The sequence below is a fragment of the Tiliqua scincoides genome, chromosome 4 (genome assembly GCF_035046505.1).
Source record: "Tiliqua scincoides isolate rTilSci1 chromosome 4, rTilSci1.hap2, whole genome shotgun sequence".
Classification (NCBI taxonomy): domain Eukaryota; kingdom Metazoa; phylum Chordata; class Lepidosauria; order Squamata; family Scincidae; genus Tiliqua; species Tiliqua scincoides.
This window is the reverse complement of record NC_089824.1, coordinates 76369375-76385741: the sequence shown is the minus strand read 5'-3', so window position 1 is coordinate 76385741 and position 16367 is coordinate 76369375. Positions and strand designations below refer to the sequence as shown.

The 16367-nt window shown below is 44.2% G+C and overlaps 1 protein-coding gene across 6 annotated transcripts in view; it reads left to right on the top strand.

Moving 5' to 3' along the window:
- The window catches only part of ATXN1 (ataxin 1), a 307081-nt gene that overhangs the window by 279718 nt on the left and 10996 nt on the right, over positions 1-16367 (top strand). The window lies entirely within an intron of this gene.

Below are 16367 nucleotides of genomic sequence, written 5' to 3'. Positions count from 1 at the left end.
AATGCCTGTATTGCATGCCTTAAGATGAATTTAGCAGTCATGCTTCACAGGTGTCAGGTGCAATTACTGTGGAATAACCTGACCATCTGAAATCTTTCTTTCTGCACAAGCATCATCATCGTGAATACTAAGTATGCTTATATGCCACTCTTCAGAATGTTTATATGCCACAGTTCACAAAGCAGTTCACAGAGAAAATTAAATAAGTGCGCAATCCTGAGGCGCCCTTGGGCATGTTTGTGCCTCCTCGTGAGTTGGTTAGGCTGGCCCGCAGAGGGACTGAGTCAAGCTCGGCCAACACAAGGCTCTGGGGTGGGCAGGGAGGAAGCAGGAGGGAAGCATTCTGGGGCGGAGGAAGGCAGGCAGGCAGGCAGGGCTGAGACCCGGCTGTTCCCGGATCCCAACCCCGTTCCCCAAGCAGCATGGAGCATCTTCAAGCCATTCCACTTTTCTCAGATTTGTGCCACCTCAGGAGGTGGCGCAAGTCCAAGGAGACCCATAGGGGCTGCAGTGGCATACCAGGGGGGGTAAGAGGAAGAGTTTCCTCTTATCGCTGGCTGAGCCACTGTGGTGCCCTATCACATGCTGGATACAGTGCAAGCCTCCTGGCTTGCCTGTTCCAGCGCAAGATAGGATTGTGCCCTAAATGGCTCATTGTCCTAAAAGGGCTCACAATCTAAAAGAAGGCAGACTTCTATCACTTAAACCACTTCTACCACTTAAATTTCTACCACTTAAACAACCACTTAAAAAGACACTGTCTTTTATACCCCTTTTGCATTTATAAATCAATCGGCAGCCTGGGTGCGATCTGTAAAAAGTTTGAGAACCACTGCTCTAGATGCATGGACCCTCCCTACTTTCTTTATACCCACTCTTGTTGATGTCTATAACATTTCAGAACTGTCAGGCACATGGAATGTTTTGAACTTGTAGTATTACTCAGTCTAGAACACTTGGAAATTAGGAGACAGGGAGAGGGGCAGGATAGAAAAGCATCAAAGAGAACAATCAACTTATAAAAGTCCCAACAAGGAAAAAAGTTCTGCTTACTTTTCTAACTTCACAACAGTGATACTATTTTGAACTGGTTCTAAGATTTCAGAGTTTTCTCAGCTAAAGGGAAATGGTAAGTTGGAAGATAGCAGTTCCACAACGGACTGGGCAAAGTCTGACCTTCCTCACTAGCAAAATACTCCAATTATCATCCAGATTTTTGTCTTTTTTTCTCCAGGGAAGTTGGGGCTGTCTTCTGTAGCTCTGACCAAATCAGCTATTGAGAGCTGGTCTACTTTCATGTGCCAGTTTAGGATCAGCAAATGTTAACAAGGCTCTTGCAGTTAGGTGGGCATTGATAGTACCTTCTTTGACCCTGTAATCCACTTATTTATACTAATAATTCAAGTTTAAGTAAGTAGAACTTTCTCAGTTTTGGCACTTTGTATTAGGGATGTACTTTGCAGAGAAGCTTGCTTGGCACCAACTCTGATGTCTTTTTGGCACCAGACAGAAGCTTTATTATTCGTCAACAATCCAAGTAGAGCAATGCCTTTATTAGGACCAACCAGAAGCAATAAGGTGTCAACAGCTCAATCCTATCTTCTCCCCCACCAATACAACCACTCCAAAAAGGCATTCTCTGTATCCAGCGGGGGAAGGGGGGGAGAATAGGAGACTTGGGAGGTGAAAAGGAAATTATTTATAATTATTTCCTCTTACCCCTCCAGCTTGTTAGTGGGTCTCTGTAGCTGATGCATGTCAGAGAAGAAAGAGGTGGGGAGCCCCCAAATGGAGAGGATTGGATCCAGCATGTGCCATTGCCATTGGATTCACACCCTTCCACTGCCTCCCCACCCCCATTCCTCACCCCTTCCCACCTGTTTCACCACCTGTTCACTCCCTCCCTATGCACTCCCTGTCCCCACTTGGTCTGGCAGGCGCAGTGGACTCTGGCTACTGTGTTGGAGAACCGCTGCAGCGTGCAAAAAATGGCCACTGACAAAGCACTGTGCGCTCCATTGGTGGCCATATTACAAGAGTGGAAGTCACTTCTGCTGTCATAATGACCTCCTCATGACAGCCCAATCTTCAATAGGATTGGGTTGTTAGGGTGTGAAAGTAGGCTGAAAGTTGAAGCCAAATTGGGAGTATACCTAGTACTGGAGGGCTTTTCAGCCCACAGAAGCAAAAGTTCATTGTCTGGTAGTAACAACATCCACCACTTCAGTTCAAAAGTCTTTTTTGCAGTGGCAATTGCAGTATTTACTAGAGTGTAACATCTTGTGGATTTTTCTTCTAATGGAACCGACACAGCCACCTACGATTTTGTGCCTTGGCCAGGCATTCCAGCATGTTGTACATAGCTGGTTTTGACTGTTGTTTTATGGTTCAGCTGGATTTTATTAGATAATGATGGCTGGTGCTTCTGTGATTATATTGTTTTGTTCTGAATTTTATAGCATTTGGTTTTGTATTATTTCAACTTGTACCCCACCATAGAAACATTTGGTAAAGGAAAGCTGATATATTCACTAAACAAATGAACAAGTCCAATGAAATTCTTGAGTTAAGTTCTGTATACTGTATAATGTTTTAAAATCTAGACTTGCAGAGTTTGCCACTTCAGTGGTATGAATAAGCCATTAAGATAAGGGTTGTGTAAATGTTTTCTCAAAGGATGTTCCTTTGCATTTGACTAACAGCTCAAACAAGTAATTTCCATGCTGAAGGAGGAGTTATGATAGTACTTTCTGCATTTCCTAGGATTGAGCAGAACATATTTACAAGTCACTGCATGCATGCATTGTATCCGTTTGCCCTTATTGGATGCAGATTCAATTTATAAATTCCTTACAGTATTTAAAACAAATATTGTTGTTATTCTTAGAAACTGCCACCCAGAGATCTCATTTCCACTTGTTAGTACTGTTACATAGCAAGGGTGTAGCATCTGATTCCTGTACACTGGGAATTTCTTTTATAGTAGACCGCCATTGCTTTAGGCCTAGCAAGCTTGACCTGTAGGGTCCCTTCCGGCCCTCTGCAACACTCTTTGATTCAACAAAACTTTTTCACTGCAGACACTAAAGCAGATCAGCTAGTGATAGGATAGAAAGGGAAGAGAAGAATGAAGAAAAGGATTAGTAACACTCTCAGCCCACTTTAATCAAAGAAACTTTTTGCTTATCAATACTGTGTAGCTCTTAACTGTAAACTTGAAATACTTCGTTTCAGTTATTCCTATATTCAGTGGGAACAGGTTATGAGAAGCTTCACTGTACCAATGAACACTGAGGCTGAGATTTGTGGCTTACTTAAGGGTTCCCACACTCACAAATCCAATTTGACATGTTGTTTGAGTACAACAGATTGCAACAGGAAGACAAGTGGAAATGCTGAAGAACTAAGAACCAGCATTTTTTAAACAATACAGTTCCTGTTCCATCTGTGTACATTTCATGGACAAATGATTCTTCATGCATCGCATTTTTTAAATTAGTAATGTCACTTGTGTGAATCCCTTATGTTGACTGTGTTGAAACAGATCCATGTTGCATGCATATGGTAGACAGAAGGATCTGTGTGTGTTCATATATGAAGATCATATATGTTTCTTTGTAGGAAAATCACCTTGTGCAAAGTTGTCCTAAGAATACAAATGAAATGTGCAATTGGTCTTGGAATAAGATTTATTCTTCAAACTGTATTTGTAAGATCACCTTCCCCCCTCAACATTGTTTTATTAAAGAAATACGTTTGCATCTCTAATATAGTATTCAAAAGCTTCTAATACTATATTCTAATATAGTATTGAATACTAATATAGTATTCAAAAGATGTAATAAACTCACAAGTTACCATCAGATAGTTTTTCCTGGTTATTAGTGGATCAATGAAGAAGCTATCAGTAACAGTTATAAAATGTAAAATAGTACATCTCTGTGAATTTTTTCCTGGCATGAAACTTTTTTCTGTTAGTTAAAGTCATCTCCTGAAGAGCAGTTTCAGGCTACTGTTAAAGGCTAGGAAAAAGGTAGCAACCTAATAGAGTCATCTGGAAGACCAACTGAGGTGACTTACTAAGGGGCCAAGATAATTGCAGTCCAAAGGTAGGTAGTAGTTAGTTCAAGGAGTTCAGTCTGTTTGGTTAACTGAGGGAGCCACAAAAGCAGGACAGGGGAGGAAACTCAGTTGAGTCCAAGAGGGGAGGCTTGGTAAGGCATGAGCTGGTACAAGATCAGGAAGCAAATGCAAAGTGTGGCTGTTTCCAGACAGTGACTGCAAGCAGAAAGAAGATATATAGTGGCAGAGTGGTCAGTCACACAGGGGAGGACAGACCAAAAAGAAGAGATCATTCTGAGAGTACTTTGACCAGTAAGGACACATGCTGCAAAGAGGAGGTTGTTGCTGAGTCAGTATGTCTCCTGCCTAGCTCCCTTAAGGACCCAGGTTCAAGATTCCCAAATGCCTGAAAGGTCTAATGTAGACCAGGGTTGCCAGGATTTCCCCCCCCCCGCCTCCTGATGGGTTCCCTGGTCTTTTAGGACAGGGGTCAGCAACCTTAAACACTCAAAGAGCCATTTGGACCCGTTTTCCAGAGGAAAAAAACCTCGGGAGCCACAAAACACTTTTGACATCTAAAATGAAGATAACACTGCATATATAGGTGTTTTTTTTTACCTTTATGCTCTTATAGGTCCCATTTTTATAATGTAGCCCCCCTCTTGTAGCTTTTAGTTAGTTTTGTCACACATTCTTGTCCTGTGTTTTCAGACGCCTGGTCCTCTATGGTGTTTTGCCTGATTCCAAGGCCATTCTCTGCCTGGAGAATTATGCCCACTTTCAGCAAATTAGCTCCCCTTCTTTCCCCCAACAAATGACCCTGGTTCTGCCCTGTAGTCCTGCTGGACCCCACCTCCAGGGTAGCTCGCCTGTTCAACCTGCAGAGGTCCTCTCTCCTGCCAGCAGCCTCCCACCACTACAGCAGCCCCTTGGTGCTGTGCAGGTCTTGGGCACAGCAGCCACACTTCAAACTCCAGTGTCTCCAGCAGTCCCTTAGTCACAAAGTCAGTCAGAGTATCCAGGGCAGAGTCCAAAGTTAATAAGCCAAGTCACAGTCCAAGGTCAGATTCCAAAGTAAGTCAGTCAAATCAGAGTATCCAAGTCAATAAGCCCAGTCTCCAGCCTGCACTCCTTCTACAGGTGCTCCTTATATCCCTGAGGGCCCTATTGCCTTCAAGTGGCTGCAGCTGTGCAGCACACTGTGCTGGATGCCCAGGCATTACCCTTAAAGGGGCCCCTGCTGACACCACATCTACCTCCTCACCAGATCTTCCAGGATTCCAATACATATGGTGGTTATGACATCTGCTTATCTTACATGGATACTAAAGAACTCCCCCCACCTTCCAGAGGCACCCTGCTGGAAGGAAAAAACACAGACTCCAGAGGTGGGGAAGAGAAGAAGCCAGAGCTGGGGGGGGGCAGCCACAGGCCAGCTTCTGCCCTGCCTGCCTGCCTGCCCTCCCTCAGGCTGCAACCCTCTCCACACTATCCTGGGAGTAAGCCCCATTGACTACAATGGGACTTCTGAGCAGACAAGTTGGTTGGAGCTCTCAGGTTGCAGTCCTCTCCACACTTTCCTGGGAGGAAGCCTCACTGACTACTTGTGAGTAGACCTGCATAGGAGGGGGCTGAGGCTGCAGCCCTCCACACCTTGCTGGGAGGAAGCCCCACTGACTACAGCAGGGCTTACTTGTGAGTAGACCTGCACAGGAGGGGGCTGAGGCTACAGCCCTCCACACCTTCCTGGGAGTAGCCCAGGGACTACAGCAGGGCTTGCTTGTGAACAGACCTGCTGGGCTCGGGCTCCCACTCACCCGTCCTTGCGCTTGGCCTTGACAGGCTCCAAGGCTGTCATCCCAGGCACCCTTTCCTGGGGGTAAGCTTCATCCGCTGTAATGGGGCTTACAACTGAGTAGAAATGCATAGGCGCAGGCTCCAAGGCTGCCATCCCAGGCACCCTTTCCTGGGAGTAAGCTTCATCCGATGTAATGGGGCTTACAACTGAGTAGACACGCATAGGAGCAGGCTCCAAGGCTGCCATCCCAGGCACCCTTTCCTGGGAGTAAGCTTCATCTGCTGTAATGGGGCTTACTACTGAGTAGACACACAGGATGTCTCTGCTGTGGAGGAAAAGCCTCTCCTTGCACTGAGTGGGGACCTGCTCAGGGAAAGGCGGGCTGCAAGGGCTCACAGTGGCTGAGGAGGAGGGCGTCCTGCTGGAGAGTTGGGGAAGGGAAAAACAGGGAGCTGAAGCCTGCAGAGCGGGCAAAATTGAAAAGGGAAACCAATGCGGGGCAGGTGGGGGTGAAGGGAGAGGAGGGCAGTGAGCTCAGGGGGCGGATGGAAGCAGCCTGCCCTCCCAACACAGGTGCCTCCTGTCACCCCCTTTGCCACTTTCACCGGAGGAGCCGCAGCAGACAGCTGAAAGAGCCGCATGCGGCTCCAGAGCCGCGGGTTGCCGACCCCTGTTTTAGGAGGTACAGAACTTGATAGCTCATGAGGATTCAGTTATAGAAAACTTCTTCTGGCCATGCAGTTTTAAAATAATGGGATGCCTAGAAGGGGGGCAACCCCTCTCAACATGGATAGCAGATTAAATTTTTTGGCTATTTCTTACGAGTGGGAATATTTAATGTAAAGTATGTTTTCATCTGCAGAGAAAATATAAAAACTGAAATCCTATTTGTCAGTTGCTACAGTAGAACTCATTTTAAAGTACACACACACACACCCCTGTCTTTCAGTGTGGCCTTCCTAACATCATCAGCAAAAGAAAGAGGTGATGAACTCCAAGATACAGGAAAATAGAATTTAATTAAAAAATTAGGCTGAATCAATTTCTGTGTCTGCTTCTTCTGGGGTGCACATCCCAATAGGTTGGAACTGCCTGGCAAGTCTGCTCAGCAGTCTGCTGCAAATTCACATGCTGTTTCCTTTGGGGGGGAGGGGCTTTCTACCCTCATAATTGTCTGCTGCACCAGTAGCAAAGGTCTAAATAGAAGCAGGTGGCTCTTGTGTTTTGTTGTTTTGTTCATGGATACCAGTAGTATAGCTAAAAGTGACATAGTCAGAAAGTTTCCCTTGCAGAGGTAGAGAGTGCCATCGTCTGGTGAAAAGCACCTTATGCAGAAGCCTATCAAAATCTAGCTGACATCATCGCTCTTAAAATACTCCACCAGCTGTGTTTCTCACAAGGGACGCTTCCAGAATTCAGAGAGAGAGAGAGAGAGAGAGAGAGAGAGAGTCACATAGAGTTATGATTAAAATGTGGGTTTAATTTAGGTTTCCTGTAGATTCCAGGACTTGGGTCCCTTCCCAGATCAGTCATGTTCTCCTGTAGTAGCAGCTACTCTGCTGCTAAGGATTTTTTTAAATCTTGTCTAGCTAGATGACTATTTTTGTCTCTCACATCTTAAAAAGTGCACTGTGAATTCATGGACAAACACAACCACTTCAGGGTTTAAGGTAGGAATGTTTGCTCTAGCTGGACGTGCTGGGGAGTGAACCTAGGATCTTCTATATGCAAAGCACATGGACTGCCACTTAGCTACTGCTCTTCCCAGCCACAGACTCATTAGTGGCCTTTGGCAGGTCACTGTTGCTTCAGTCTTCCCCCACTACCTGCAATTTGGGGAAGGTAATACAGACCAGCTTCATAAGGCTGTTGTAAGGATTACTGAGACAAAGTATTTTAATTACTTTGTACACTTAAAATGGGCTTAGTATTAAGATAATTAGGTAGTATTTGTACTGTGAAAACTAAAATTAGACTTCTGTGCAGAATAGTAACAGACCTTACAGGCAATGCAAATATGTTTGCACCTCAGAGTTTATGATACTAACTAGCACTCCAGCCAACACCTGTGATACGGACTGTTATCCTTCAAGCACCAGCTCCTGGAGTCAAGAGAAAGTTGTTTTTGTTTTGTTTACCAATGAAGCTTTTAAGTATCTTATGGTCCAATCCTATCCAACTTTCCAGTGCTGATGCAGCCATGCCAACAGGGTGTGCACTGCCTCCTGAGGTGGGGGGGCAGTCATGAACGGGACTGTTTGTTCCCTTACCTCAGGACTGCATTGCAGTTGCATTGGCAGTGAAATGTTGGGTAAGATTGGGCTCTTAGCCTCTGTTTTGCAAAACCTTGCATGCTTGCTTTACTTTTTTATTAATTTCTGTCCTAATTGCTCCCATAGATTTTTTTTTCAAACTCACATAGTTTTGGGAGGGGGGGGAAAGGCCTTGGAAGCTCGTATGTTAGAAAACAATCTTCCCTCTTCAGTTGGGAAGGGAAAGCACATTAATAAGAACTCATTTATATCACAGTAGCTCTTTATGTACCTAAAATAAGAGGGCTTCCTGCCCTGGGGTATATTCAGCTCAAAAATGAACCGAAAGAGATGACAAAGTAGATAGTAGAAGAGCACATAAAGGTGGTCAGGAAGTCCACTTCATGTGCACTGAACTGCTTAAGGTCATTGGGGTAGGAGTAATAATCTGATATCTATTAGATTATGCATTGTCCATGCCAGGGCAAGGTTGGAACGGGAGTAATGCTGCCACCACCAAGCTCAAGGAGAGACAGGAGGCATGTTGAGCTGGAAAAACAGAGATAGCATCTTAGTACATCCACCCCCTCCAGTCCCCAAACTTCCCCTGCCCACCCCCCTCTGAACCTTCCTCAGATTGCCCTCAACCCACCCCCACCAGCACCTTACCTGCTTTGAAACGAACTGGGCTCATATGCAGCAGGCACACAGGTCTTCCGGCTTTTTTCACTGGTGGCCCCTATGCACAAGACAGTGCGTGACAGTTCTGCTGCCATTAGAAGATTGACATTAGGATTTGGAGTTCCGCTGCCTTAGGCACTCTGTAGGATTGGACCATTAGTTATGCAGGACTTACCTGAGCCCAGGTGAAAAAAAGAAATTCAAATCGTGGAATTTGGATTCTGATTTTTACTTGTCTTCGCCTTTCTTGCTTGGAACAACCTTAAAAGCAGAAAGAAGATTAAAGTAATTTGTTTGTGCAGCACTTAAATGAAATCAGTACATATAGTAGAAGAAACATAACTCTGTTAAAGGACTATGTTTAACAATTTCTTAAATGTCTTTGTTTTAGTTTTTCCAGTAGAAATAATACTCTGCAATTTTAAAAGTGAAAAGAAGAGTCATGGTTTAGTCTCCATGAGCTTTAGCAATACGTGATCAGACAACGATGGGAAAGATCTTTCAGTTTATCCAGTTTAGTATCGCTCCCTCTAATAGTTCATCCAGTCTGATTTTCTGTCTCTTGCTCAGCATATCAACACTTTGCATTTTATAGTGGCTTAGCTTTTTGCTCTTCATTATTTGACACTTGTCTCTGCAGCAGAGTCAAAAATTACTTATAATTATTTTTAAAAAAAATCAACTTCCTTTACCCAGAAAGGGCTCTCCCCACTGCCTACTTGAGTTCCATACTTCACTATTTCCTGGTCAAAAAGTAATTTTCTATTATAGTGAATAACATTGAACTGGGATCATATCAAATGGATTGTACTATACCATTGTCTGAAATTGCGAGCTTTTAGGGAGTGTCTTGTTATACACAATTTTAACTGTGAGCACATTATGAAAGCACATTCACCAGATCAAACTGGGTGGTGTGTTCAAACAGACCCATTTTTCCTCTTTTCAGTAGAACATGCTGTACTGATTGGCTGAGAACCAATGAGGTTGTTGGCCCCCTTTATACCCCCTGTCTGAAGTACGTTTTCGACAGTGAAAACTTTTGTGCAGTTTTGTTTTTCAAAAAATTAAAAAGATGGAAGGTAATAAACATACATGCAGAGTTTTACAAAACAAAAACTCTCACAGCCCACCTAAGGCATGGGAGAACAGAAAGGCTATTGAATCAGCATTTGTTGCATTCACCAGTGCATCTGTCAAATGTTTTGTAATGGTTTGTAGGAGAAAAAACTGTTGACTGAACATACCCAAAGTATCATTTGGTGTCATAGTTAGCCAGCGGATAGATGTTGGGAATCACTTCATTATACAGTGAAGTGAAATACATTATAATTTTTCAGCACTTCTCTTGTTTTAAATTCTCAGTGTACAGGAGACAATACATTTAATTCATCAAGCAGCAGGCTTGCTAATATTGTAGCAGTTTGGGAAAGACGGCTTATAAATATCCCATCGGCATTATAAAGGCTGTCATTAGAGGCTGTAATTTTTCCCTAAGAGCCCTTGGATCACCTCTGGAAAAAGAATTTACAACTTGATCCTCCTGCTGGGCAGCACCAGCAGCCTGCACACTGCCCTGGCAATGGCTGTCACAAACATGCCATAATCACATTGTGGCAGCCTGGAGAGGAAGGGCACTGGTGGGCAGGCCAGTGCCAGCTGGCACTGGACCTCTGAGCTTTTCAGCAGCCCACCTGCACCCAGGAGCAGTAAATTTCTCGCTGAACAGTGGGGAGTGTTGCTGGATGGAGGGAAGGAGACAGGAAGGTGCAGAACTGGCTAGAGGGAGGGCAAACCAGTGGTGGCTTAGGCCTGGGACTGCAGCCATGGCTGCCACCAATCCTGTCCTCACCCATCTGAGCCTCAGAGACCCACTCTGGTCTCCTTGATTCTGCGCCAGCTAAATAGCTGGTGCAACTCCAGGTAGACCCATGGTGTTGTCAGGGCTCAACATGGAGTAAGGGAACCAAAGTTCCCTTACCCTCAGGAGACTTCTAGCTGTTTCCCTGGCCCCACAGGATACATAAGAACAGCCCCACTGGATCAGGCCATAGGCCCATCTAGTCCAGCTTCCTGTATCTCACAGCGGCCCACCAAATGCCCCAGGGAGCACACCAGATAACAAGAGACCTCATCCTGGTGCCCTCCCTTGCATCTGGCATTCTGACATAACCCATTTCTAAAATCAGGAGGTTGCGCATACACATCATGGCTTGTACCCCGTAATGGATTTTTCCTCCAGAAACTTGTCCAATTGCCTTTTAAAGGCATCCAGGCTAGACGCATCACCACATCCTGTGGCAAGGAGTTCCACAGACCGACCACACGCTGAGTAAAGAAATATTTTCTTTTGTCTGTTCTAACTCTCCCAACACTCAATTTTGTGATACAGCAGCAGTCAGTTCAGTGCTGCTGTACTGCAGGGCAGGGGCCTGGATAGGATTGGGCTTTTAGCCAATTCTATGACTATTACCAATATACAGACTAGAAACACTGGCCTGCATCACTCAAATTTCTTCACAGATCACATACTACTTGCAAAATGAAAGGACAACTTAAATGTCTAAATCCCTGCATTTCTGATTCAGCCATCCACCAAAATAGGATGTTGTGCAAACTCAGGTCATTTCAGTGATACCTTTATGAGAGCTCAATTGAAATGAATAGAGGCTGATCCACAGCAGTGCTTAGACAAAAGTTTATTGTATCTGACCACCAGTATGCTAAATAATTAACAAGGTAGAAATAGCCCAGTCTGTATAAAAGAGAATAAACAGAATCCATTAAAGAGAAGCAAATACTACATTAGTAAACCATTGATATATCCCCTTTCCCAGTTTTCATTTAGTTTGGAAACATTTTGATCTTCTGAATTTTAAAAGTATATATAAACATATTCACATTTTCTGCCACTGGATTAATAAATCATATGGTAGACTGTCGTGGTGTTTAGCACCACTTGAGGCAGAACATCTGACTTTGCTTTGATCAATTTTTTCCCCAGCAACCTGGCTCTTTGATATTTTCATTTCAGGTGTTGACTGTCCTTCATGTGCTAATATGACCATGCACAGTTTTCCTAGTCTTACCTTGTGTGTGTGTGGTGGGAATGGGGTACAGTATTTGATCACAATGGAATGATGTTCACACAAAGGCAAGTATTTGGACAGAAACTCCAGGTGATAAAATGACTTTGGTCAGTTTGATCAGAGCATTCCTAGAGGATGAAAAAGAGATGTTTTCATGATAAATGTGAAAATATTTACGCCTTTGTTACAGACATAGATCCTAGGTATCTCACAAGTCAAATTGTAGGTTATATATTAAAATTACATACATGAGCTAGCAGGAAGCAATCAATTTGTATTTATATTAGTAATTATAAATAGAAGCATGCTCTTTGAGCAAGAAGCCTAAACAATGCTGTGAATGTTGATATTCATCAATTAAGTCAAAGATGAATGTTGTGAATATTAACATTCATTGGTGTACATCTCATTTAAGTGATTGTCAACATTCACTTTGTATGTCAGCGTTTATGTTCAGAGCATTCATCTGGCACTGTCAACATTTTCATATAAATTTTGACGTTACCAAATTTCGGAACATAAAATCCACACTTATGTACACAAACATTGCATATCAAGTAGAGGAGTCGTCTACTGCCTTTTCATTAGTATACAGCCCTTGTTCTCACACATTTAGCACCAGGACCCACTTTTTAGAATGAGAATCTGTCAGGACCCACCAGAAGTGATGTCATGACTGGAAGTTATATCTTCAGGCAAGAAAATTTTTCACACTCCAAGGCTGCAATCCTACCCACACTTACCTAGGAGTAAGTTCCATTGACTAACATTGTTAAAAGAATATACATAGTAGCTTGTTTAAAGTACAGGTCTGTAACATTTCCCCAAACGCAGTCACATGCATAGTAGCATCAAGTCTAATATATTAAAAATAAAATATTGAAATGAATGGGGACCCACTTGAAATTAGCTTACGACCCACCTAGTAGGTCCCGACCCACAGTTTGAGAAACAATAGCTCCTACTACAGCTATTCCTGGAGATTTTTTCCCAGAATGATGTAATGTCATTAAACATAGGAGACCCTCTCCCTTGGAGGTCATGGTTAGTTCCTAGACCAATCCCTGGATGGGTGGCATCCCTCGTATACTGTTTGGAAGCTTCATACACAAACAAAAGCCAGTCCTGATGAATCTCATTAGCAGTACCCTTTATTTTAGGCAGTCTTTCCAGGATATATAGGTGGTATCTGTTTATCCACGGATTTTTCATCTGCTGATCTGGCTCAACACAGGTCCCCCGGACTCACATTGAGCCAGATTCAACTCCACTTGAGCCCTCCAAAGGGGCCCAGGGCGCTGCTCTGGTCCTCTCTGGAGGACTTTCTGAAGCCAGCAGAGGCAGCGTGTGTCCACTTTGGAGGGAGAAAGGGGCCAAAAATTGCATATTTGATTATCCGCTAAGTTCAGCATCCGTGGGGGGGAGGGGTCTGAGAATTGATCCCCTGTGGATACCGAGGCCCCACCTGTATTTTGTTTTCACAAACAGTAATTATACTATCAAGAGAAATTATACTATCATAGAGAAAGTAGCTTTTCGAGTAGAGTTAGACTGGAGAAAGAGATGGGAGTGTTTGGGACACGTTTAGTGGTATGATCTGATCTTGGAAAACAGTAGCCCCTTAATTTGCAGTAGTCTCAACTATTTACACAATCAAGGAAGTAACTAATATGATAAAAGAATTCCTGTAAATAGGGCTTCCTGGGTCACTTCTGTTTGTCTTCAACGCAAATTATTGCATAAGTAATAACGCTTCTTTTATATCCCATATGCAGAAGTAGAAATAGCTTAATAAATATACAGCATCCTAAGATGGCAAACAGGTGAGTGTGTGTGTGTGTGTGTGTGTGTGTGTGTGAGAGAGAGAGAGAGAGAGAGAGAAACTATGTATGGGTGGCTAAAACAGCCATTCTGTACCTGTAGTCTGTAGCAGACCCCCTCCCATAAGGTTTTCTCAGTTTGGGGTATTATTTCTGAAGCAGGTCACATGATCATATAAGCAAGTCTAGTAATAACCTTGTTGGCATTTTTTTTTCACCCTGTGTGTTTCAATATAATGCACTTTACAGTTTGAACATGCTAGATTACTGGTTGGCAAAATAAAGATCACATAGAACAGAAAGATCATATTAAAGTGAGCAGAATCTAGTGAGGTCTTGCAGAGCTCCCAAAACTATTGCCCCACAGTTACTTTGAGACAAGACAAAATGCTGCAGTTTCCACGACAACGCAAAAAATTGGGCTTTCTTTTCAACCTAACCCCAGCTATTATTAATTAACTAATAGAGAAGAATTCTTGGGGTTAATCACTGTGGGGAGAAAAGGCTTATGAAGTCACTCGTCTAGCTCTTCATGAATGCACACTGGAAAAATACAGAAGCAGCCGTATGTGTATAACTTGTGTAACTATCTCTTGTGGGATGAAGTGGTCCACTTGTCCAGAGGATGGCTGGTTTTCAACTTAAATGGGCTGAGTTTTCATGATGCTGCACTTGGTTAGATGTGACCCTGTTCTGCTAAGGCAAATGAGAGGGATGAAGTGTTTTAAGATTCCAAAAGAAAGCTTACAAGTCTCATCAGAAGCAAAATGAAACAGTCAAAAACCTGGCCATGCTCACATGGCACTTTCTACATGCCAAATGTCACACAGCCCATACAGAGTGAGAGAGAGAGTTGTTTATTGACACTTTGGACATTTAGAAGAGACGTGGGAGAGCAGAACTTGCACAGGAAAACACACCAGGTGCTTACGCATGTACATGTATTCAGCATATCCTGCATATATTGGAAAAGAAATTAAAACAGAAGTGAGGCTGTTTTGGAGGTGGCGAGGTACTTGGAAGCTTACATAGTTGGAGGCTGGGGGCGAGGTGGTCTAGCAAGGAACAGAGAGCCTTTGGCTACTCTCCACTCCTTGTTCTGCAGCAGGGGCTGGGGGGTTGAGCTGGAGGGTGTGAGCTGCAGTCCATATCAGCCACTTGCAGCCTGGGAGGGGGAGAGAAATCGATCAACCCCTGGGGACGGGTCAGGCTGCATCAGGGAGGAGGTGGAGAGGCTGCTTGGCTTGTGGAGATGCACCTCCCATCCTGCCTGGGAGTTGCAGGATCCAGACTTGGATCCTTTGCAAAGAGTCCTTCCTCGAAACTGGCAGGCACTCCAAGAATTAAAAAAGCAGCTCCAGATTCTTAGAGGAGCAAATGGGGATGGGTAGGAGAGGGACGAGTAGGGAAACCACTTCTTGCTCCACCTCTTCCTTCATCTCCAGCCTCTCTGTTGAGTGCACAGCCTGCTTGGGGGTGGGGGGTGGGGGAAGGTAAAGTACATCCTGAGGGTGCAAAGGGTAGAAAATAATTCAGGGGTGTGGGAAAGGAGCTCCTATGTGTTGATGAAAGACCAGGCTCACAGCCCAGCCAGTGAAGGGGGCTGAGAAGGCAAACTGTAATTGCCCCCTCCCCACATTCTAAATTGGTGTGTCTGCTGCTTATCTCCCGGAAAGGCTCTTAAAGGGCCAGTAGCCACAGAAGGCAAGCAGAGCAACTTCCTGCTTGCTCAACCAGAGAGGACTGAATGTGGGCAGCCTGGTCAACCCCTGCAACAGCTGCGCTCCACCCCATACCCCTCCTGACTGCCAATGGTCTGTTCTGTTGCTGCTGCCGCCACCACCACTTCTGCTCTTAAGAACATAAGAAGAGCCCCACAAGATCAGGCCAAAGGGCCGTCTGGTCCAGCTTCCTGCATCTCACAATGGCCCACCAGATGCTTCCAGGAGCAATCAAGAAACCTATATCCTGGTGTCCTTCCTTACCTCTGGCCTTCTGAGGTAGCCTAGTTTGAAATCAGGAGGGTGCACATGCTCATCACAGCTTGGGACCTGTGATGAATTTTTCCTCCAGAAATTTCTCCAATCCCCTTTTAAAGGCATCTAGGGCAGACACCATCACCATATCCTGTGGCAAGGGGTTACACAGACTAATGGCAGAGGGGATGGCTTGGAATAGGTTGGACACCAGGGACAACATGCACATAGTTTTGAGCAGCAGTATAGATGCAAGAATCTCACAGCTAGTGAAGCAAATGCAAGCACAACCATTAATTCTTAAATTATCTTCTCTACATATTATGAATTTAATTATATTTTTTGTGTGCGACAGTAGTGGGTTGCATGTGGTCCTCAGCATCTCCATATTTTACCTTAGAGGTCCCTGAGCTCCTAAAGGTTGGGAACCACTGATTTAAACTATCCTTTTACTTTTTTGGAAGTCCAGGGTTATTCACAATGTCAGAGAAATGCGAGTTTGCCTCTCTCCCAGTAGCTACCAGCATATTCTCTTAGGTTTGAGAGCCACGGATTTAAACTTTTGCTAGAGGGGTGACCTCTGGGAAGTAAACAGTATTCAGCAGGCTTTTGCAATTCTGTAATAGAATGGACACGCTAACAGACATTTTCAAATTTATGTCCTCTCTCTCTCTCTCTCTCTCTCGTCT